General features: G+C 40.0%; 1 protein-coding gene across 12 annotated transcripts in view; it reads left to right on the top strand.

Annotated features, from left to right (window-relative positions):
• The window catches only part of GTDC1 (glycosyltransferase like domain containing 1), a 231,244-nt gene that overhangs the window by 139,953 nt on the left and 66,813 nt on the right, over positions 1-24,478 (top strand). The window lies entirely within an intron of this gene.

Below are 24,478 nucleotides of genomic sequence, written 5' to 3'. Positions count from 1 at the left end.
AAAAGGGGGGGTCCCCGGATTCAATGAAAAAAAAATCTGGTAACCATATCTTAATCTTATGAGTCTGCATTGTCCTCCAGTCACAGTGCCAGTGCTTCACTGCCGGAAGGTGTTAAGGCAGCAAGAGGGAGAGCGGGTGGAAGCAAACGCTAAAACTAAATTTGTCCCATATTAACTTGAAACATCCTTGATTTTTTATATATTTGGTTCATTCCCCGGATGACCCATTAGAATGAAGGCTGTTCTGGGAGGTGGTCCAACATCATCTCAGATGTGTAGGTTTTGGAGATTGTTCAAAAGGGCTGCTCCATGGAATTTGAATCCACCCCAAGGTCAAGTCAGTTTATTTAGGCAGAGTTTATCAGCAAGAAAAGGAGAGATCCTTTCCTAAGGTTCTCAGACATATCACCATTGTACATACGACATCAATATGGTAAATCTGGCATATTGTTTTAAGCTTTTATGGGCAACAATAAAAGTCTAAGTAATTTATTGTTAAGCAGGTAAATGCATGAAAACATACACATTCCACATCAATAGCATTCTAGAAAATAATTCGTTAGATTACCTCAAAAAGCAAAGTAGACTTTTACTGTGTTAGATATTGAGCCCCACTGCAGTGTTTTTTTCTTATACCTGCTGTTAGATCAAATGACATGACTTTAAAGTAAGAGCCTTTGCTAAGTCAACTACCATCTCATCTTCTCGTTTAAAAACAGCAGGATATCCCATCATGTCTACGGTTTAATTAGATGGTATTTTGATCATCATTCACACTCCTTAATGATCAATACCCTTGTTTTAAGTTTGTACGAAATTTGGCCTTCAAATGAAAGTTCATGCTTTTGTCACTCCTGCATCCAATATAGATACTTCATTATTGTGTTAGCTATAGGCTAATCGTATTAAAAGTCCAACTGACTTTAAATACATTCCTTTGTATAAAATTAAGGATCTTGTTCAAATCAATGAGTAGAAGTTAAAAATGTCTCCCAGCACATAATTCTGATTCGGAGGGTTAATAAAAGGTGAACAATGTAGCATCTGTGTGCAACTTAGCCCTAAAAAATACGTAGCATCTTTAGCTTCACATCACTGATGAAATAAAAAAGATCATGCATTGCAAGGGGTGCAATTAGGATTAGGGTACAGTCAGTATGGAGTCATGGCTGACCCCATGAATTTGTATGAACCACAAGTCTGTGAGCACGTGTTTGACTCATTTCCACTGAACAGATTTAAATGGGCATGTATAACATAATTGCAGACATCTTTAGTTATGTCCATAACTGGGAATCTTCTGTGGAGTTTTTGACATTATATATTCTTGAACAACAAATCCTGATTGCACACTATAGGCTGCTTCTTAGTATCTTCACAGTTTCAAAAATAGTTGGTATGTAGCTGCTGGGGTGATGTGCTGAGCATGTGTATTGTCACAGTCCTTGGCCTCAGTGTCACTTTTAAGTGTGCCCCCAACACCTTCACTGCCGAAAAGCCCCATGTTGCTGATCTCAGGCCAGGGTACAGAATTAATTTAAATTAATCACTCTATTAATAAACAAAGAGCAGATAAAACAATAAATACGCAGCAACAATCTTAACATGGAGAGAGGCTGACTATTATAGTATTACACTGTAAAGTTATCAATTCAGAACGCCTGAGAAAATAACCAGGTATTGAAGCTGGCACCGAAACAAAGCCAGGCTGTTTCTCAGTTTTCAGTCTTTCAACTTGATGGTTATTTCGAACTACTGTGTTTGAAGGCCTTCCCTACTCACTTAATAGGGAGTTGCAAATACTATATAGCACAAATAGCTGCTTGGTTGGAGCAGACCCTTCGCTGTAGTGATATATATTTTATTTTTTATTTTTTTGACACTCGATTGACATTTGATTGTGGCCAGAAAACACAGAGATTTATTTTGCTACAGTTCATAATGTAGCCAAAACATGTTAGGATTCAAGCATTGTCATTTACATGAAGGACATGCTTCTATAGCAATTGCCCAATTGCCCTGAAGTAGCTTGAAGTGAAATACTAAATGTTGTCTGTGCACATGGGCATGAATGTACACACACACTTATATAATGTATTTCCTGGTGATTTTCAGATGGGCTAATATTGAACTACTTTTTGTAATGGAACCAAGGTTTTGAACCAGCTGAGCAACAGTGAACTTCAATTTGTTTCCTCATAATGGAAGATAAGATAGACTCTGCTGTACAGAAATGTGGTGTCAGAGAGTGCAAAGATGGGAACCTGGTACAGGAGAGAGTGGGTTGTTTGTTTTAAGGATGTTTGTAATCTATAGAAAAACTGCCATATGAAGCACTAGCTGTGCATCTCATATTTAAAAATCCCAGCATGTGAACAACAGGGGTTAAAAAAGGATGAATATCTTTGCACCTTAATGGGAGAACTGTTTCTGTAATGGTATCAAAGATAAACCAGTGTATTATGAACACTAAATGATAAAGGATGATAATATGCCATTCTTGAGACTTCTTGGCTCTTACCTAACACATCAGAAAGTGATTGTTGAATTTTAAATAGCCATACAAATGGATGACATAGAAATTTAACTTTGCTTTGACCTTATTCTAATTCACAAGATGACTGCAAAATGACTTTGTTACATCTGAATGTATGCTGGATGCTAAATCACTCCAGAGTATAAAATCTTTGTTTTGGCATAATGTTGATGCATAAACATTTGTACCCCATACTAACCCTATAAACATCACAATCCATCAGTACAATTACAAAAAAGATTGTTTGTTTTCACACTTAAAGCAGACATGAAATAGAGTGTCCTTAACTTAATCACCACCTTGATTTACCACATTTGCATATATTTGCATATTAATTGGACTACAGATTAAAATTGGTTTTGTAATTTTAATTAAGTGTCCACAAAGGTAAATGATTAGAACTGTTTAAAATACATTCTGACATAAATAGCAGTAAAAGCTTTTGTGATGATGTTTTTGTGGAATTACATTCAGAAAGTGGCCTTTTTATGATAGTAATTTTAATCTTAAATAGAATTATACAGTCAAACAGAACTGTGGATTCATAATCATTTTTTCAAGATTCATTTAATATTTTGCTGATTTGCAGCACTTGATGAAAATGTAGTGTAGGTTTAGCTGATTGCAAAATTAGGCCTGTAGCGCTGATAAACTGAGGGTTTAAACCAAAGTCGCCTTAATAGGGTTGTACATATTTCAAATGTATTACATGTAGTTATGTAGATGATTTTTTTTTAAGTGAAGCCTCTAAAAGCCCAGAAGTAAAGGATGATCTGTCCTTTTAAAATGTAATCACCCACTTGGGTTTTCTCACTTTCAGTTCTGACCAAAGGATCCACAGTTTATTAAAGCTCTTTGTGCTAGCTGTACCAATCCAACGTATAGAGAAATTATTTCCATGTTGTCAAGGGAACATGAATGTCAGTAGGTAAAGATGTACTACTTGGCAGTGTTGTTTACTGTTTGAGGACCTACTAAACCAAAAACTATTTTAGATGCCGACTGACCCTCAAGTAACTAGAGTTAAGAAAACGTTGCTCCTAAGCCAAGAGTGACGTGTGCTCCATGGCTTGCTGTTCGTTTACATAGTGGGTTTACTACACCAGTGCAAACTCTTGTGACCCCCAAGGCTTCAGGGAGCAGGAAAATCTCTGCAAGCACATTACTGTACAAATCCCTGTTGAAACACAGTGAACCAAGCAATGTGCATTCTGCAGACCTGCTCACATGAAACTTAGTGAGCACCCGTAATCCCATATAAACACCAAAATGTAAAGCTCTGTATGCTTCCCATCCACTGGAGGGACCACAGCAGGCAAAAGGGAACTTGGCAGGAGTCTAGGGGTTTCTACAGATGTTTCATTCACTTGGGCTGCAGTTGCCCAGAATCAAGCCCCATTGAACTCTGTTGGGCATACTTCTCAGAAAACCACATGCAATTGCACCGTTTAAGGGGCTTATGGATAAGAAGGGTGCATATTAATTAAGTATTTGGTGGAAAATAGTACCCTTTAAAAAAACAGCAACTATGTACGATATTATTTAATTTGCTATAGTAGATAAATCCTCCATTTTAAAATTGTTTAGGTCAGGCATAGGCAAACTCTGCCCTCCAGATGTTTTGGGACTACAACTCCCATCATCCCTAGCTAACAGGACCAGTGGTCAGGGATGATGGGAGTTGTAGTCCCAAAACACCTGGATGGCCAAGTTTGCCTATGCCTGGTTTAGGATAATAATATGGACAGGTGGCAGGAGATAGTCCTGTTGGGGGTTACAGTCTACCCTCCCTTGGATTTTTAGAGGGAGATACATTCTTCTGTTTCATTACATGTTTGTAATACACCAGGGAAACGTCACTTAAGAGTGGAAGGAAAGCTGTGTCAGGGCATGTCCCCATTAAGAGTAAGACTCTGACATTGCATACTTATAAATTTAGATTTATGCTTATCAGAATAAAAATATCACTGAAACGTCACATTTCATCAGTTATAAATCAGGGTGTTGTGAATCCTGTGAACAGTGCAGGAGCTTTAGGTTAGAATCCTATAGATACTTCCCGGTGGGTAACTTCTCCATTGAACTCAATAAGTCTTCTTAAAAGACTTTAATGGGAGTTCATTATAAATTTGTGTAATCCTTGCTTATGGCTTGGAACTGGAAATGTCTTGCATGAATGGGACACTCAAACTAAGTTCTACTCATAGCAGACCCATTGAAGTCAATGGAACTAAGTTTCTCATGTCCATTGATCTACTCTGACTAACATTGGATACAACCCCATGTTTTGACCCAGGCAGTAAAGTAAGAGTCCTGAATACCTTTTAGGAAGGTACAAATTTCACAGTGTTCCAGTTGCAGCATCTAAGTAGAGAGTGCTTTTTTTCCGGGGGTCCGCAGGGGTCCGCATACTCCTAAACATTTTGTGAATCTAAGTTTGGCCTCATTGAGGGGCAGTATTTCAATATGAGTAGGAAAATGAGAGTACCCCTAAACATTTTTTAAAAAGAAAAAAAGCACTGTAAGTAGGTAAAGCCAAACTTGAGTCTCCAGCTGTTGCTGGACTGCAACTCCTATCATCTCTGACAACTGGTCATGCTGGCTAGGGAAGATGGGAGTTACCAGGAGGTAAGCAATAAAAAAGCTTGGGCTGTGAGCTTCCACACTGAATGGTTATACTTTTTTCCTGAATGTCTGCTTCAGCTTATATGCAGAGTTCCTCATTCCAAGTGGAATGACCATCTGATTTGTGAGAGGATGGTTGGGGTGGGGCAGTGCCAGCTAGGAAAGATGCCGCAAACCATGACACTTCATTTCTGTTAACGCTGACTTGCTGCTGGCTTTGGAGAAGTCTCTTAACCTTCCAGTGCCTGTTTACTCCATTTGTGAAACGGAATGAATAATCTTGATGAGAATTCATATGTAAGGTATTCAAAGTATCTGAGGAAAGCTTCTTATGTGATTCAGCAGCGGTGTTTGTCCTTGGTACTACAGCAATAAGAGAAATAAGTTGTCAAAATGGAGTAGTGTCAGCCACATTTTTCCCCCTTCTGCGAATTGCGTGTTTTATTTATCAATGTGAACTACAACATATAATCTCCTTTGGAAAGAGTTTTTGCTACAAGAAGAATAATGGCCGCATACTCAGCAGGCTGCAGTGGGATGAGATAGCATGCTTGCAGCATTTCTTTGCAACATAATTGCAGCATCAATGAACCATGAATTCAACCTAATTAACATAACTGGAACCACTGCAATCATGCTGCCATTCAATTTACTTTTTGAACGTTCTGGTGAAGTGTCAGGGTTGCATTATTTTCTATTGAAACTCTGCCGAGTCCTGTCCACTATGAATTGTTCAGCTGCTTTCCTGCCTTGATTTTTTAAAAAAATTGCTTCTAAACTTAGTTACAGTTTGATTAATTTTTTGGAGGAAGGGGAGATTTCATTGGCCAAGTCATTTGATCTACTGAACTACAAATACTTGTTGTTACTCTCCCTTTGGTAGATAATTGAATATTTTGATGGTATTGCTCAAGGTAGCAAATACAGGGTTGGCAATACCTTGACAACTTACCAGTTTGATTAAAGTCAGCAAATTGTGTCTAGGCTTGGTAGTCAACAATGATTTCCATTAGACAGGAGAAATGTACTAACAGTGCCACTGGGAACATGCAGAGAATTTTCACTGAGCATGTGCACTTTCTGTCACTGTGTTGGCTGATATAGCTCAGTTGGTTAGTACATGGTGCTGATAATGCCAAGGTTGCAGGTTCAATCCCCGTAACAGCAGCTGCTGTTAGAGGGATTGTGCCCTGAGAGCCTCCTGCACAATTTTCTGTTGCAACATGTAGGAGTTAATTCACAGACTTGAGCATAAGAAGTTTGAAAACTACTACTTGAGATATAAGAACGACCTCCAGCCGGAATATATTTTATTTGTATGGTAATAATTAAGTCTGGAAGCAATTAAAAAGCATGTGCCAAATGAAGCCAGCTTAATCTCTGGAAAGGACAATGCATTGTTCTGGGGGTGGGGGTGCAGAATCTAAACCAGTATTCTGGTATTAAAATGTTGAAAGAAGCTGTCAATAGGCAAGAATGTCAGCTTTTATCAATGCGAATTACAATGTATCAGTGTCATAAATTCAGCATTAAAATGGTATAAGAGCAGACAAGGAAAGACAACAACATTGAAACAGCATAACAGAGAACTGGGCTGCAAACGTGTTCCAAACTTGTTACATATACAATGTCTTGTGGCATTGAGTTGACTGGGTGCAAGATCTCAGCCCTGGTGCTTAAGAACCATGTTTATTTACTTATTTGTTATTTAGTAGTTTTATATGTCGCTTTTTGACTTCAGTCCTCTTAATTGTACAACTCTTTTTAATAAATCCATTACATTTCACAAATGTTGTGAACCACAAATGTTGTGAACCAAAACCAAGCCAGTGCAGCTGGAGCCAGGAGCAGGAGCAAGCAGCTAGAGGTATTGGGGGTCTGATCTCCACTCCTACCTCCTATAGCTGGATTCCTTTCAGCAGAGCAGTTGGCCTCAGAAGGCCCTGTGATGATGGGAGTGGGAAGCATCTAGCAGAGCAGGGGTCTAATGCTGCCTTCCCCTGTGTGTGTTTGTTTGTTTGAGAGATTCATGTACTGCCCTTTCTCAAAAGGCCATGGACCAAGTTTATGACACAGCAACCTAATGAAATGCCATGTACATAGGTATCATAATAGCCCAAACACAAAAAGTTAAAACAGTTATAGAAATGCCACTCAGAATACTAGATAATATCAAATTATTCAAAGTGCAAATCCTGTAATAAACTGAGTCCTTGTGAAATACAATCTGCCTTTCAAAAAGGACTCAAGAACTTACTTGGAAGAATAAAAGCAAAGTTGACATGCAGACCTGAAGGGCGTGGAGGTCCTTGGCACTTGCTTTGCTTTGTTTCAATAACACAAGGCTGAGGAAAATGTGGTCCTCCAGATATTGGACTCTGAGTCCCTCCAGCCCCAGCCATCATGGCCAGTGATCAGGAGCGATGAGGGTTGTAGGCCAACACCCTTCCCACCTCTGCAAATACAAAAGAAATAGAACCTGGTGAAATCAGATCCAGTGTTTATAGGTCAAACTTGGGCCTGATTTACAAGTTATCAAAACAATATGGGAGCTGTTTCCATATGGTCTGAAGCAGGGTTTCCCAAACTTAAATCCACCAGCTGTGCTTGGACTACAATTCCCATCGTCCTGCTAGCTAGGGATGATGGGAGTTGTAGTCCAAAAACAACTGGAGACCCACGTTTTGGAAACCCGGGTCTAGAGACTCTCATCCCACATTGATCTCATAAGTTGCGAATGGATGTTAGCATGACATGTAGGAACTGCAAGAATGTGTCTGGAGTTTTGTAAGGCTTGGTGTACCGCATCCTTTTGCTGCCCTTCGGCCCTGTGCTGGAGTGCTATGTTGAAAGCTGGAATCCAACAGTATCTGCTATCTGATTCTTTTAATTGGTGTTGCCAGGCATTGGATCAGTGACTTTTTTGCAGGTGGATCATGTGCCCTCCCACTGAACTAAGTGTCAGGATCGCTTGAATTACTAATAAATCTTTTTGAGCAGATTTTACTATCAGGCTGAACCTCTGCATCCCAGTTCAGTGGACAGCCAAACCCAACAGTGATTCTTGAGCCCCTTTCTTCTTCCGCGCAGTCGTTCTAAAGCTCCTTCCTGATCTTGCACAGTGAAGTAAGCAACATTAAAGTGCCATTTTAGTGAACTTTGTCACTTATGGGGTATGCTATATTTGGTTGTGTGTGTGTGTGTGTGTGTGTGTGTGTGTGTGTGTGTGTGTGTTTTTAAAAGCAGCCCACAAACTTCACTATTAACTCAAATAGGAATCATTTCTAGGCATCTTTGAATACATTTCCCCAGAATGTAGTCTGATTTTTGGAGCATGGCACAAAGCTTCTCAGCCAAGACACTTCTTAAAAATAGAGAATTGATTTGAAAAGTCTGTTTCTTAGTTACATTGGCTGCTCTCCTCAAACCAGAGTGCAGAGTAGTCCCATTGAAGTGGTCTGAGGATTGCAACCATAGCATCAAAACATTATTCAGAGCACGTCAGAGAGGCTTTTTGGCTTTCCGTTGTTTTTATTTCCATTTCCATACTTTCTTTTGTTTTTGTTTTTGCTTGTATCCAGTTGTATGGCTCCTCGGTAACATTGGTTTCGTTTGCTTATGTTATTAATACCGAAGTTAAAATGTTGAAATAATTTTCTTCTCTTCTGATACTTAATGCCACTTCTTTTCAGTTAAATTGTACTGTGATTGTTGCTTCTTTGGTTCCGAAAACTTCGATGTTTTTGTTTTGTTTCTCAACCAGTTTCTCAACCAGCTGCATGTGGAAGGAAGGCTGTGCAAGCCCCACATGCCTTCCTTCCACATGCACAGTTATGTGCAGCTGCCTCAACCCTGCCCTGGAAACCATCCAGTGTTTAAGAAGAAAGCATATGCAGACCAACTGCCCATCATACTGCAGCTGATTCACTAGGACACTCCATTTGTGTCCATCAGGCATCCGGTCCTGAGTAATAATTAGGCATGGCTCAAGCATTTGATCAAAGGCCCTGGGAGGAATAAGTGCCCTTGTTCAAATGCCTGAGAGCAGGATCAGAGCAAACACATGCCTGTGAGCAGGTCTCTTTTTGTCCCAAACCACCACCTTTAACTTCCTCTTCCTCCTGTTCAATGGAAGACAATTTACATTTGGCCCAGTGAAAGGGAAAGCAGAGGCAATGGCCACAGATACCTAGCGGAGTGTCCCAGGGCAGTTCACAACAGAAAAACATAAAAGTAAGAATACAAAGTACATAATAAAACAAAAACAAACCAATAACCCCATTCCCCACAAACACATTGAGAAAACCATAGAATGTTAATTAGCTGAACGCTTGGTTGAAGGGAAATGTTTTCACCTTGCACCTAATGTAATGAAGGCACCAGGAGAGCCTCCCTGGGGAGAGCATTCAGCAAATGGGGAGTTGCCACAAAAAAGTCCTGTTCTTCTCTTGCCACCCTCCAGACCTCTAGTGGAGGAGGAGGTTGGTTCATATAGGGAGAGGCAGTTCTTGAAGTATCGCAGACCTGAGGCATTTATGACCTTATAGGTCCAAACCAGTGCTTTGAACTGAGCCCAGAAATTAATCGGCAGCCAATGTAGTTGGGCCGGGATTTGTGCAATACGCTCAAACTGCCCTGCCCTACCAAATTCTCAACCAGCTAAAGTGTCCAAACCGTCTCCAGAGGCAGCACTACATATAATGTGCTGCGGTAATCTAAACCTAGAGGTTACCAGAGCCTGTAGAACAGAAGTTAGGCTATTCCTGTCCAGATAGGGGCACAGCTAGGCTATCAGCTGAAGCTTATGGAAAGCACTTTGCACCGCTGAGGCCACCTGAGCCCCAAGCTGAGAGTAAAGAATCCAGAAGTACCCCTAAGCTATGTACCTGCTCCTTCAGAAGGAGTGTAACCCCATCAAGAGCAGGCAACCTCCCTCCCATCCATCCATCCGATCTAGGGTGTTGAGTGTGTGGCATAATGCAAAATTGCTCCATGGCTTCACATAATGGCAACTGCGAGGGTCTAATGCAATGCAAAATAGCCGCCGTGGGGGGGGGGCGCGGCAGAAATAGCTATCATATCTATAAAAACAAGAAAAGAGAAGGGAAGACAAAATGGTGTGGATGTGCCTTGCTCCCTATCTCATGTATTGTAGATCTTTGAGGGGATGTTTACAGAGATCTTTCGTGAGCACCATAGAAGGTACTGATGAATACACAGGTGCTCCTGAGCTCTGGATTATCGACCTTCTGTAATATATTCAGTTGAATGCTGAACTCTGTGCTACAATTTAGAGCTGATGATACACATTTTCTATGTATCTTTGTTAAATTTGCAGGGAGAAAGGTATATTGCATTATTTTAAGTTTTTCATACTTGAGATTAGAAATGTTTCTCTCCTTTTCCATTTTAAAACTATTTTCCTGTGAAAATTTTCCTAAAACAACAGACCTTCAACCCAGCTGCAGCCTATTGATTGCTCCAATATAATTAAAGATAACGAAGTCATATTGTGAAATAAGACACTTAAAAAAAAAACCCACCTCGTTTCCGCCATAGGTGAAAAAAGTCGGCGAGTTGAAACGTATAGCTCTCAGGAATGCTATTCTACAAAACAGCTCAACTACACTCGGATTTTAAATTGCAGTAGCAATTTGGAAAAGGTTTTCAGACTGGAGCTATGTTAAATGTTAATAGCAAAATTGAGGTACTTTTTTTCTTTGATCTCCTCCTTGGCTTCTATAAAATAATGGAATCCAAACCAAGTGCCATTTATATATACACCTCCTTCTTTTGATCTTGTCATGCAGGAAGTGGGGAGCGGGGAGGTTGCCTGGCCCTTGTGCTCTTTCAGGTGAAGGCCCTATGCTGTTTTAGAAAGTTTTGTTTTGTGGCTTTTTTTTTTTTGCAGGAATTTTCAGTTGTATGGTATACTCTTCAGTATTCGGAAGAGATAGCAGTATTAAGTCAAGTTTTGAATTTGGAACAGATAGCAGTGTTAAGTTCCTATGTTTGCAAAGCTATTCAGTACAATCTCCCCCACTCACTTAGCATTTGTCACTTCTAGCACAGACCTCCCTCCCAAAAGGAATACTATATACCCATCACACATTTTCAATACTCTGCCTTGTAACAAGGATAGGCAGTAATGATGACCACCGCTATGGGTAGGGTGAAAGGCAGGGAGTCTAAACAGTAGGTGGAGCCAGAACCAATGAGAGGCAGAACCAGCTAATTCTAGTTTTGCACCCACCCTCCTTCCTGTTGTTGTTGCTTAGTCGTTTAGTCATGTCCGACTCTTCGTGACCCCATGGACCAGAGCACGCCAGGCACTCCTGTCTTCCGCTGCCTCCCGCAGTTTGGTCAAACTCATTCCTTCTTGTTAGATTCTACAATTAAGCTTTAAAAATGGAAGCTTTTTGTGGGAGGAGAGTTCCCAGTTCTTCACATCTCTAGTTGACAGGGGAGAGTTTGGAAAAGGGTTGCAGGTATATAGGCCAGGTTTGAGAGGAATGCGAGCAGGGGTTCAGCTCCTACTTATTTCATATTTTTGAAACTTCTGGACAAACCCATATAACCCATCTTATATAGAGAGAGAGCTACTTCCTCTGGCTACTCCATCTTTGCCTTTCAAAGATAAAAGGCCACTATTTCCTGGTGTGTGTGGAGGTGGTATAGAGCAGTGTTCCCCAACCTTGGGCCTCCAGCTGTTTTTGGACTACAATTCCCATCATCCTTGGCCACTGGTCTTGCTAGCGAGGGATGATGGGAGTTGTAGTCCAAAAACAGCTGGAGGCCCAAGGTTGGGGAACACTGGTATAGAGGATATACTAACCCAGCACAACACCATAATAACAAATAACAATATATTTTTATTTATATCCTGCCCTCCCCAGCCAAAGCCGGGCTCAGGGGCTGGGGGGGGGGGCCAATGGTAGAAACAGCATTGCATTCTGTTGTATCTGCTGCTTTGAAGATCCATCTGGGCTTAAGCATGCTTCTCCTGGAAATTTTCATTTATTTATATACATATGCTCATTTTAGACACCCTGCCAAACTATGGCTAAAGAAGCTTAATTATGGGTGAATTTAAACTTATGGTTTGCAGTTGCACAGCGATCCAGAATCTAAGACCATGGTTTGAAGTGGGCTTCCAAGCCATGGGTACTGCTAATTATTATTTTGATGTCTAACATTGACAAACCATAAGTGCAACCATCACTTTATCTGCAGAATTTGCTGCACCATGGAGATTGGAGAGGTGATGAATTTGTGAGGTTAAGATGAATAAAACAAATATACACAAGCTCTTCCAAACCACTCTTTGCTTATTGTATATGTGGAATCTCAAAGCACCACATGGGATCTAAACTATGGTTAGCAGAAGCCATTGTTTGATGTGATATCTGAATTGAGTCTTTAGTGAAACGATAGCAAATATGTCTGGAACGTTCCTTTTTCTCTCCTCTTTAAAGTACCTAGCTTTCACTGGATTTGTTTCCCAACTCCCAAATGGAAGTGAAACAACAGACTTACAAGAAAGGCAAACAGACTTTCTCATTTTGGTTCACAATCACAGGGATTTCTTTCTTTAAACAACAAGGAGTTCTCCCTCAAGGTTTGTACCTACAGTGGAAAAGAGATAAAATCCTTGAAATTGAACAAATTAACCGGAAGCCCAGTACGACTTTACATGGTTTTATGACAGCATCCAGTACATCTTGACAAGAATTTCTGACTAAGCTTTAAATAACTTGCTTGTGTGTGTGTGTGTGTGTGTGTGTGTGTGTGTGTGTGTAGCCAAACAAGCCCCAAACCTGAAAGAGCAGATTATCTTTTGAAGAGCAAACATTAAAAGCTCTGTGGACAAACCTATTTTAGCAGGGAGGTAAGAATACTGAGCTTTAAACAAGCAAAACTGTCCGCAGACAGATTTTTTTGAGACACTGAACTTCGGTTATTTTACACATATCCTTAGTTTCACAGGACATCATTAAATAATTCATCAACAATTAGACTATATATTCAGTATGAGGAATACATCTGGTCAGAGGCTGTAGTGATACAAGTATGTTGTAACTGCAGATATGAGTCAGCCCTGTATAGTGGATAGGATGTGGAGTTGGATTCAGTCCCCACTCATCCATGAAGCTCACTGTGTGGCTTTGATGGCCCCTTTTATTTTCTCTTAGGCTTACCTGCTTCACAGGGTTATTGTGAATAAAAATGGGATAACCACCGTGTAAGTTCTGAATTTCATGGGGTAACCATAGAATTAGAGCTGGGTAGAACACTCCATTTCTATTCTGTCAATTTTGCATGCATGCATTCATTATAAATCCTTTTTCGTCCCATTTCTGCATAAATCTGTGATTTATTTATTTATTTACAATCTGCATTGAAATGTTTATTTAAATACATATTTTATCCAATGTACATATTTCTAAATATATTTGATTCCAAAACAGACATTTCACACAGTTTCTGAGCCAGAAAGAGTTTCTGAATTCTGAAGGAAAATCACATTCTTATCTATATATTATTTCAGTAGGTGAAGATCAGGTCAGTTTGCATCAGAAGTCACAGAATTCAAATTCCTCAGGCATCCTTACCTAGAAATTACATAAAATTCAATTGACTATATATTTTTGAGAGCTATTTGTTTGTTCACTGTCCATTTGGACGCTTATTAGGATATCATAAGGAAAATTCGTTTGATGGTTCCTGAGATCAAGGAACAGGTCTTTTGTCTATGTTTGAATATAATTTGATGCTGTTTTGAACCAAGATGACGGACTGCATCTGTCAAAACTGCACTGCGGTGATTTTAACCAAAAATTTTAAAAATGCATTGATTTTTGTTGTTGTTTCTTTCAACTCCTGAACAACTTAGGGTACAAGACTTCCAGCAATGAACATGGAAAAAGTGGTACATTTCTCATATTTTTTTCTTACCATCGGTATTCCTGGTTCTAGGGAAGCATACATATCCATAACAAAGGAAATATTTTCTGCCTGAGGCAAAGAGGCAAAGTTGGTGCTTTCTATTGGCTGTACAGTAGCTACCTGGGTTAGCGTTAATCTTATTTCCAACACTGGCATGCATCCTTGACCGCACCTGAGGACAACAGGCTGGTTCAGTGGGTACATGGCAGGCTGGCGCATGACAAACCTCTGATCTCCAGCTGTTGCTGGTGTTGTCCTGCCCCCTAATATCTTCAGCCTGAGGTCATTGCCTCATTCTACCTAATGATAGGGCCAATTCTGCATTCGAAATCATTGCGGGAGTTAGCTTCTTAGTTTTAGCTGTGTGCATATACAATGGTGGTGTGTTTCCTACATTAAAAAAACCATCTCCCTAAAGGGTATAATTGGACAAAGGGAAACTGCAATGTGCAATATTTTCACAACCGAGCCTGAACCCTCATCCACATTATTCTTAGCCTAGTTCTGCAAATACCCCAGTGGTATGACACTACTTAAACCGAGCAGTGCTTACTTCACTTCACCCTCGTCCCTTTCCGTTGTCCCAGTCCTCATTCATCTCTTGTAATACGCTGACATTGTAACCTTTTTTTTGCTGGAAAGTAGAGCATCCTGGGATTCTGCCGCCACAAGCCAAGGCTAGAGCTTCAGATGTATATTACCTTGTGACTGAGAGAAATTAAAATGATATCTCTGTGTTTCATGTAGTACAAGTACGCTGTATGCAAGGCCACCGAGAGGATTACAAAAACCCTGGACAAAACTAAATCAGGATTTTTGGCCCAGGCCCAACTTCATACAAAGCACTGTGATGCTCGAACAGTGAGCCTGAGATTTTAAGGCTGGACTGCCCCTGCCCCCCCTTTCTTGAACAGCAGCTCCTTCCTACCATGCTGCATAGGAGACCGCTTTAGAAACTGTCAGAAAGTTCAAAATCATTTTGTGATGTCGAATAGGGCAAGCCGTCTGAAGCAGAGTCAGGCATTGAAGTGAGTTAGACTTAAGGCAGGCGGCTTGCTCTGAGTCTGTAATAATTAGGCCTGTACCTGCTTACCGCAGAGTATATCTTGTTGAAATCAATGGAGCTTTCGCAGAAGTACGTATAGGATTGTGCTGTAAGTATTTGCTTGCATCCTGGTCCTTGACAATGAGGGTCAAATGGTCACTGATGGATTTGCTTTCATTCCTCATAAACGCACCTAAGGTTACCTGGCTGTATGAATACTACAAGGCCGTTTCATACCGCTTGATGTCATCACACACACACACACACACACACACACACACACTTCTTGCAGCTTAATTAGCTGACATTACTGTTCCCTTTAGGAGAGCTGTGCCTGGTATTTCTTTGTTTCACTGCTATGTTGGATACCTGAGGAGGTGTTAAAATAATTAAGGTGAACTATGTGTTTTCTTGAGAAACACACAAAAGGATTTGTATCTGCACAGGGGATTGAGCTATCAAAAACAGATGTGACCATGTGGAACATTTCACATAAATTTATTTAAATCATTATTTACCTGTAACATACAAGCAGGGTTTTAGCTGCACTAGCTTGTTGCCAGTACATACTGCCAATAATCTGCCAAAAAGGCAGCTTGCTGGCAAAATCGTTGAAATGGTTAGCTTATGCTTACAGAAAACATTACAACCCTGATTCACATTAAAATCTAACAGAAACGAACCCTTTGATGCTAGAGATGCTGGATTGTGTTATCAAAATATGGTATACAGTTTATTTGGATTGTCTATACCCTACAAGAAATATGACTATCTATTTGTAACATGATATGTAATCATCTAAGGCAAGTTATTGTTTTCAGTTACTCTTCGGAGTGAGATCACATGGTTTCTGCTCAGATTTAAAATAAGTGGTTCTTGCGTAGGGCCCATACAAAAGGCTAAGTGTGTGTAGAATGGCTGGCCAATTAATAAAGAAAAGTGGTGAAAATCAAAATAACATTGACTTCTAAGGCTAGCTAAACTTTTAAAGCAAGACTTTCTTTTAGGAAAAATCTTATGCATAGCACAAACTTTTTCATCCAAGTATCATTTCAGTAATGGCAAGCTTAAATATTGGAGACCATGGGGAAACATAATATTACGATAATGTTCTTTGGTGCGGTTTGGAGGGGTTTAGGAAACATTTGGAAGTATTTTTCTCATAGAGTCACTTAACTATTGAAGTGTTATGATAGCATTCCCCTCTGCATTGTGTATTTACTGAGAAAGTCCGTTTAAAGGGGACACTGATTTTTAAAAATACTGATTAGAAGAAATTCCTCTAACCAGGAAATTACATGCTCTGGTGGTGGCAGTTTAATAATAGGATGCAGGGGAAGAACCCAAACTCCATGTGATTTGAAGGTGAGGTGTCTTCTTACAAAAATGCATCCATTTCCAGTTCTGTTCCATCTTTTCCTTTCAGCTGCTTTAAATCAAATGCGTATTTTGTAAGTCAACATCCTAGAACTGAGTTGGTGGGTGCTGCAGCTAAAGTCTGGATGTTGGTGGCTATGTGCCAGCCTTAATAGAATCTAACCCAGTTCTCAAAAAGCTTTCTCAGTTAGTATACACAAAGTGATATGTTCTAAACCTTTCTCAGGTGTTGTGATCAAAATTAGTTTCCATTGTACCGTGAGCTATTCTTTTGTCTTTAGCAGTGCTATTCTGTGCATGCTCTCTTGGAGGTAAACCCAACTTTTTGCACTGGAGCTTATTCATAGCTAGCATGTTTGTGAATACAGCCTAAATGCTGCAGTGTAGTTCTTGCATTACTGATAACTTTTAATAATTATGTAATATCTTAGAAGTTATTCTGTGAAGTATTTAGTTTTATCTTCATGAAAGCTTCATGCTATATACATTTGAAAACATTCATGGTATTTTGTTTATTGACTTCAGTTTTGCTGCAAATTATATGCAGATAGAAAGAAAACAAAACTTTCTTTCCATACTGAGTATTTGGGGGGGGGGGGAATGTAAAAAGAACACAAATAAAATCTTTTAAACAACCTAAAGTGATTTAAGGAGTTTGCAGGAAACCTTTTGCTAGCCACTCAGGGGTAAATATGTTATGTAACAAAGTGGTATTAAGTCAGTAATAATCCCACAAGTACAGAGTAGATTAAAATGGTTTTGGCTAGAAGGGTGTGGAACTAGGGGGAGGGGGAAGCACAAAGGAATCAAAGCCCAGAATGCACACATCTGTGAGGTTTGTGTTTATTTTGGGAATAGCTTCTGCCTTTTCCTTTCTCCTTTGCATAATTCTGTGGCAGACTTTCTTTTCAGCTAGTCCTATTTCCATGCTGTGTGCTTCCCAGAAGAAGAGCTCTATGAATGTTATACTCAGAAGCCTTATCAGATGAGCAAAACAAAGCATTTCAATTTCACAGAGCGTCTTGTGTAGCTTTAAAGAAAAGCAAAACACACACGCACACACTTGAAATCCGGGATCTTTAGGTCCACTTGCAAACAGTGTTCAGACAGAGTACTTTGTGGACTTCTTACGTGATATGTTCTGTCCCTCCTCTTTACATTGAGGTCTAGGAATTACAGCCTAGAGGAGATGAACACTCGGAAGATGTTGAAAGTGCAGTTGATTGAGGATGAAATCGGATTGGCAAGAGGATTGTGAAGAGCAGGAAATGCTGAGGAAATAAAATGAAATTTGCTGGAGCTTTTGAATCCTAAATCCAGAGGAATGAGAGTTTCCCCCCAGCAAAATATTGGGGAAAGAGGTAGCATCTGGAAACACTCTAACGTTAAAGAGCCTGGCTTTCTTTTATTTTCTTTGCACAATCTACTATCCTACCTTAAGTCAGGTGCCTTTCCTCAGTTAGCCACTTAGCTGAGTGATGCTCCAGCATATTACTAACATTTTCCTTTCCTCTTTGTTCTTCTTCTTGCAGCTTTCTTCACTCTCGTATTTGTTTAATACATGCTGTAAACACTAAACCAAAAAGTTAACTGGTTAACATCAAGCAAAGCCTCAACAGGTATTCATTTCACCTGAGTTGTTTAGCTATAACTGAGCAGAATGCATGCCCAAAAGGCGGGAAATGTGATGTGGGGCTTTGAGAAGGCCAGGACATCATTGGATGTTAAATCAATCTACCCACAATGATAACCTCCATAGTCTCAAGTGCTTAAAATACGCAGATCCATAGCCATCCCTGGACTGCCAGAAAGCAGCCTAGCAAAAAGGACACTGAGAAATATTCGGTTCACCACTCGCATTCTTCAACATCAGACAATCAGTAGCTATAGATTACAGTAGGCATCTTCTGCCCCAAGGTGTTTTGCACCGTTCAGTAATGGCAGAATGTCCCTCATTCCTATGTCTACTGTTTGGGAAACAAAGGAGGACTTCAACAAAATGTTACAGTGTGAAATGCTGTTGCTTAGGTTGCCTGCCAGCCACTCCTCCATGCCTTCTCTCAGGGTACTCCATTCCACTGCCCTTGCTTCTTATTTTTCCAGCTGTTTTCGTCCCCTTCAATAACTAGCCAGTATTCCATGGACATAGACCATACTTTGTCCTAGTGGGCTTTTGGGCTTTAAAAAACAACAAAAATATTAGCCAGCCCTCTCCTTCACCAAAATAAAGTTCTTGTACTTCTGCAAACCCTGGCATTCCACAAACCTATTTATACCTCCTTCTGTTATACCTCCTTATACCTCTTGCTGTTTTGGGTGCATAAAGATTCATACTTTGAGAACTGAACCCAGTGGCAGTGTTTAGGCGGCAACCATTTTGTGTGGGGGTTTCGTTCCTGACCACCTTGTGCATCGATGGAACACACAGAATCCCACCCTGCTCCTTTCCACTTCTGTTCCACCCCCACCCCCATTCTGCCCCACTTTTGGGGCACTTCTGGGTCAACAGCAACAAGCACGTGCATGATGGTCGCTGCCTGTATGTGATAGCACATTCAGTTTTGGTGCATAAAGTGAAAAAGGCAAGCAAATGAACAAAACTTAAGAAAAAATGTTTGGGAAGTCATCAGTTAGTGTGCAGATACAGTGGTACCTCAGGTTACATATGCTTCAGGTTACATACAATTCAGGTTACAGACTCTGCTAACCCAGAAATAGTAACAGATAGGTAGCCATGTTGGTCTGCCATAGTCAAAATAAAAAAAATCCTTCCTGTAGCACGTTAAAGACCAACTAAGTTAGTTCTTGGTATGAGCTTTCGTGTGCATGCACACTTCTTCAGATACACTGAAACAGAAGTTGCCAGATCCTTCTATAATAGTAAAATAGTACCTCGGGTTAAGAACTTTGCTTCAGGATGAGAACAGAAATCATTCTCCGGCGGCGCAGCAGCAGCGGGAGGCCCCATTAGCTAAAGTGGTGCTTCAGGTTAAGAACAGTTTCATGTTAAGAACAGACCTCCGGAATGAATTAAGTACTTAACCCGAGGTACCACTGTACTTAATGGACTTGATAGGTGCAGTGTGCATTGTGTTTGGACATTGTGCTTGGGTCTCTAAAGATCTATTCACTCTTGAACCTGACTTGAATGGATTCTGATAATCCACCGTATCTCTGAACTTGCTCACAGTATATTTGTTTGTTTGTTTATTAACTGCAGTTATATAGCCATCTGATAGCAGAAGTTCTCTGTGCAGCTCACAGAGAAAAACAATACTACAAATTGGAATACAATGTAAAACAGTAAAAACTATTACAGATTAATAAGAAATGTTAAAACTAAAACTCAGTTTTAAACTGCGAAAGCTGAAAGACTGAACGATTATCATGTCATACCACCCTGTGGAAGCCATTCCATAACTGGGGTGCCACTACTGAAAAGGTCCTTTCCCCACCGTCAACTTGGTGTGATAAGAATTGTAAAGCACCTGTTTTCAAAAGAGAGAGGGTGGCTTTTCTTTCTCTTTTTTTACCATCCTTTTCATTTTAGCTTTCTTCTAAATATACATCAGTGTCATTTACAGCAAAGAGTAGCTACTGCTGTTTCACATACTTGTTTGTTTGTTGTTTTTTTGACAACATGTGACCTTAGAAGTGGAAATAATAAAAAGTCTGCATTTGGGAAGAAACACTGGCAGACGTTTACAAAACCTGGATAGAATCGCATTGAAAAACCATTATGGTAGGTAGAGTATGAACATCTTTATGAGGTTTTGTCCTGCTGCCCTCCCATGCAGAATCATCTGGTAGTGATACTTCCCTCTGCAAAGAGAGTCTTTCGATTCAGAAGTCATTCTTTTTTGCCATCTTGAGGTCTGAGATACGGATTTAGTTTCCTGGAGATCTTTACCTGAACACAGCTTAGTATTTTAAGTGGCTTTCCCCAGACATTTACAGAGCAAATATGTACCTAGATATTTCCATTTTTACTTCATTGCATTCTTCTAGAACAGCCCTGGATTTATAGACATGGTCTCTATGAAGTTTGAAAGTTATATATGTAGAGTATATTTCTTCCAGCTCTCACATGTTTTATGTGTTTTGTTTTTATGAAAAATAGCTTTTCAGAATATACTGAATGTAGCACACAGTCCAGCACCGCTTCTTTAATAATTTGATCTAACCCAAAACAGCCCTTCAGCCAGTGTTTCTAATGTGGTTTTTATTCATTTGACGATGACATCAGTATCTTCCCATTCTTCTTTTGGTGGTGTTTTTAATAAAATGGTGTATGAATTGACTGTCAGTGCCAATGAAGAATACTGATTCTCATAAGTAATGTTTCATTAGGCCAAATGAGATGTTGTGAATAAACATGTACAAAAGGACATGATGACATCTAACGTGCAAACAGTAGAAGCCTCGCGTCTCTGCTGCAAATTAATGTGCATAGGTGTGTTGGCACGGCTGTTTTCGATGTAGAGAATGTGTATTGCACAAGCTAGAAAGAATGGCAAATCTGGCAGATTAAATGTCAAACATTCAGGCTGACATTTATAGTGACTTTTAGCATGTTAAGAGATTTCTATTATGTAGTCAAGAATTAGTTATTTTTGCTGTAGTGTTTCAACAAAGCGTTTACAGTCAAATGCACCAAGCTGACAGGTTATTTATTATATTTGTGGTACTCTCAATGCTTATTTTTTTGTTATGTTTATAAACATTGTAAATGGGAATATTATATCTCAAAGGAGCCAGTCTAAATTCAGCAAAGGGGAAAACGTTTTTACTTACATTTCCAGTAGAGGTTTTTGGTGTGCGTATTTGTGTGTGTGTCTTTGTCTTGTTTTACATTAGAAATCAATGTGCCACATACTAAACCAATGGCTTTACAAAGAAGCTAGGCAATTCAAGACACACTGGCATACTAAAGCTGTGAGTTTGTGACTTTTCTTTATATGTATTCTAACCTGTTGCCTGATAGTTTTGAATTTTGTGTGTTATAAACCAAGAGCACCACTCTGGCATCTCCCTTCAATGCTGGTACCAGGTGCCACCCAACAACTGTTGCTGTTGTTCTGTTGTTCATCAAAAGTATAAAATGTTGTATGTGCAAGGCCACATCAGAGTGTGAAAGTGGGGTTATGAAAAGTCCCTGCATGCTTTCAAAGCTGATACTTGTGAGAAGCTGTTGGTGAGAACAGGAGATGTGGTAGGACCTTGCTGCTTTTCTTGAATCTATGACGCCTTCCAGGGTCAACACATGTCAGGGCTTTAACCTTGGATAAGGACAAGAACTCGATCCAATGTTATGAAGTAGCGAAGAAAACATCAATCGGTGTTGTGCCAGTTTATGTGTGTATATAAGAAGAAGAAGAGTTTGGATTTGATATCCCGCCTTTCACTCCCTTATATAGAAGCCAAGTTAATCAGAATTACTTGTGCCTCTTTTCTCGCCTTTATATAACATCAGATTTTGCATTGGAACAGAGGTGAGAAATGTGTTCTGTGAGAGGTGAGATTCTGTTGGACTCCAACTTCCATCAGCCCCAGCCAACATGTTGCCCTGTGTTTTAGTCCAACAAATTTGGAGGGACTTTGGTCCAACAGTGCACTAGAATCAGGGAAAGAAGTTAAAAATATGTCCTTCTTTCCACCTGCTTCTTTATAATTTTGAATTAGCTCCATGTGCTACAAGCACTTAATGCTGTTTGTCATGGTATGACTTTTCAGCAATAATAGTTTATATAAGGTCTACTTTAGTCTTTAACACTTTTCAAACTACAAATGAACAAACTTTGCAGAGAGAAGGGTGGAATGGTGAGACACCTCACTCCTGATCTAACACAGGTTTGGTTAAAAGTTAGAATAGTGTCTCATCATGCAAAATTGTACTTTACTGTGAAATCATGAGTCCTGCTTTTTCAGAGTTCCCAGTCACACTGATTGAGTCCTTCCATTGCACAAGAGCAAGCTCTGTTCCAACATCCGTGGAAATGGACTGCTACTACAGTCCAACATACCCATGAGTATTTAGGCTATTCACACTGATTGTATAAGGGCTCCATAACAGTGATCCCCAAGCGGTGATCCACTTAACCCACACAGGGGTTGAATGGCACTATTCACGTAATAAAAACTACCATAGCAATATCAAAATTTTCAAAAGTAGGGGGTCCACTGCTTAGCTTTTGAAAAACGGGGGGTCCACAGAACTTAGCTAATTGGGAACCATTGCTCTATAACATGGTAAACTCTAACAGCTTTAAGATTCTGCTACCAAGTTATTTGAAATGTTCCTTCATCATCATGTCCATTTCTAGTTCTTAATTTCAAGTGATATGTTAAAGCATCATGCAAACCATTTGAGTAGCAGCTGGGCAATAGATTGTCTGTCATATCATTCCTGCCATGTTGACAATAGAGGTTGTACTGTGTATGATTTGTGATGTAGACTGTCCCGTCCTCCATAGATTATAAAAGGTCTTGTGTTTTTAGATATAATGATGCATAGTGAAAGCTCAACCACCTAAGCTAACTTGCAAACTTTTTAAAAAATCATTTTTGTGACTCTCAGCAGGTTTTATTATGTCTGCACTATTGCTATTAAGATATACAGAACCACTTGGTGCCAAAACAATGCCAAGTTAATGTGGATAATACTTACTCCTTGATATATCATGAAATAAATCTTGCTTTAAAAATCATTCAGCGAACAGTATTACAAACTAACTACTTTAAAAACTGTCAAGGTGATTAGTCTTATGTCTGTAATGCAAGTAGATAGAAAAAGTCCTGATTGTGCCCAGCTTGGGCTTTCCACGTACATCTTGTAGAAAATATATTTTGCAGCTGTTTTCATTGACATCTTATCTAATAACTGAAAATCCCACAATGGATTTATGAGAACTTAAACCTGGAAAATAGCTGGAAGTGAGGCACTGCATAATTGGGCACAAGGACTAGAATCTGGGTAAGGAGACAGAAGACCACATAGAACAAACTATTGGGATTGGAGTGTGTTTTTAGAAATAGTATTAGTGGTACTATTCCACCATTCATTTATAGCAGATTATGCAGCTATTTGCAATGTTATAGTATGAGAACATGGAAACTTTTAACAACAGGGATGTCCGTCCCCAAGCTGGTCATTAACTAGTTTCCCTAAAAAAATGGGGAGTACACCTTAAATTAGTCAAAACTATCTGGTGTTTCCATGGGAGTTAAAGAGAGGGACTGTAGCTCAGTCGTAGGCACAGGCTTTTGCATATTTCCATCAGAAAGAGACTTCAAGAAGTAAGCTAAGAAATACTGTGCCTGGTGCCTTGAAAAGCCACTGCTGTAGGCCGGGGGTCTGGCGCAAAACATTGTGCTGTTTCTGAAGTGGCCTCACTCCCCTCTGTTGCAACCTCCTACACCTGTGGCAGGTGACTTCTGCCACCTCCTCCCTTTCTTCCCTGACCTGGAACTTGCTTGTGCCAAAGCCATCTTCTCTCCTAAGCACCAACTATGAGAAAAGGGGTGCTTCCTTTGTGTAAGGCTTTGTGGGTGAGGTGGTTCCAGGCACTGACACTGCCAATTTGCTGCACAGGTGGCAAATCCTGGTTAAAGTTTAAATTTAATGTTGAACTTTAAACAGGATTTGCCACTATTTTGGCAAAGTGGAAGTGGCACAGGAAATTTACCCACAATGCCTCACTCTGAAGATGGGCCCCTTCCAGAGAGCGCTGTTGGAGCACCACCAGCTGTTTCTCCCACAAGAGCAGCCCTCCATGGGTGATGGGTGGATTGGTGAAAGGGCAGGCTTTGGACCTTGCCTGGTCAACAGAGCTGTATATTCCACTTGCCTCACTTCAGCCTCTGCAGTTCCAATGGCCTCAGGAACTCTGACCTGGAAAACAGAGCCCTTGGAAACACTTTGCTCTTTGTTTTCTCTATCATGTGGCAAA

This window comes from Podarcis vaucheri, assembly GCF_965113315.1.
Source record: "Podarcis vaucheri genome assembly, chromosome: 1".
In the NCBI taxonomy this organism is placed as follows: domain Eukaryota; kingdom Metazoa; phylum Chordata; class Lepidosauria; order Squamata; family Lacertidae; genus Podarcis; species Podarcis vaucheri.
The sequence above is the reverse complement of the archived record's forward strand: the minus strand, read 5'-3'. Positions and strand labels throughout refer to the sequence as shown.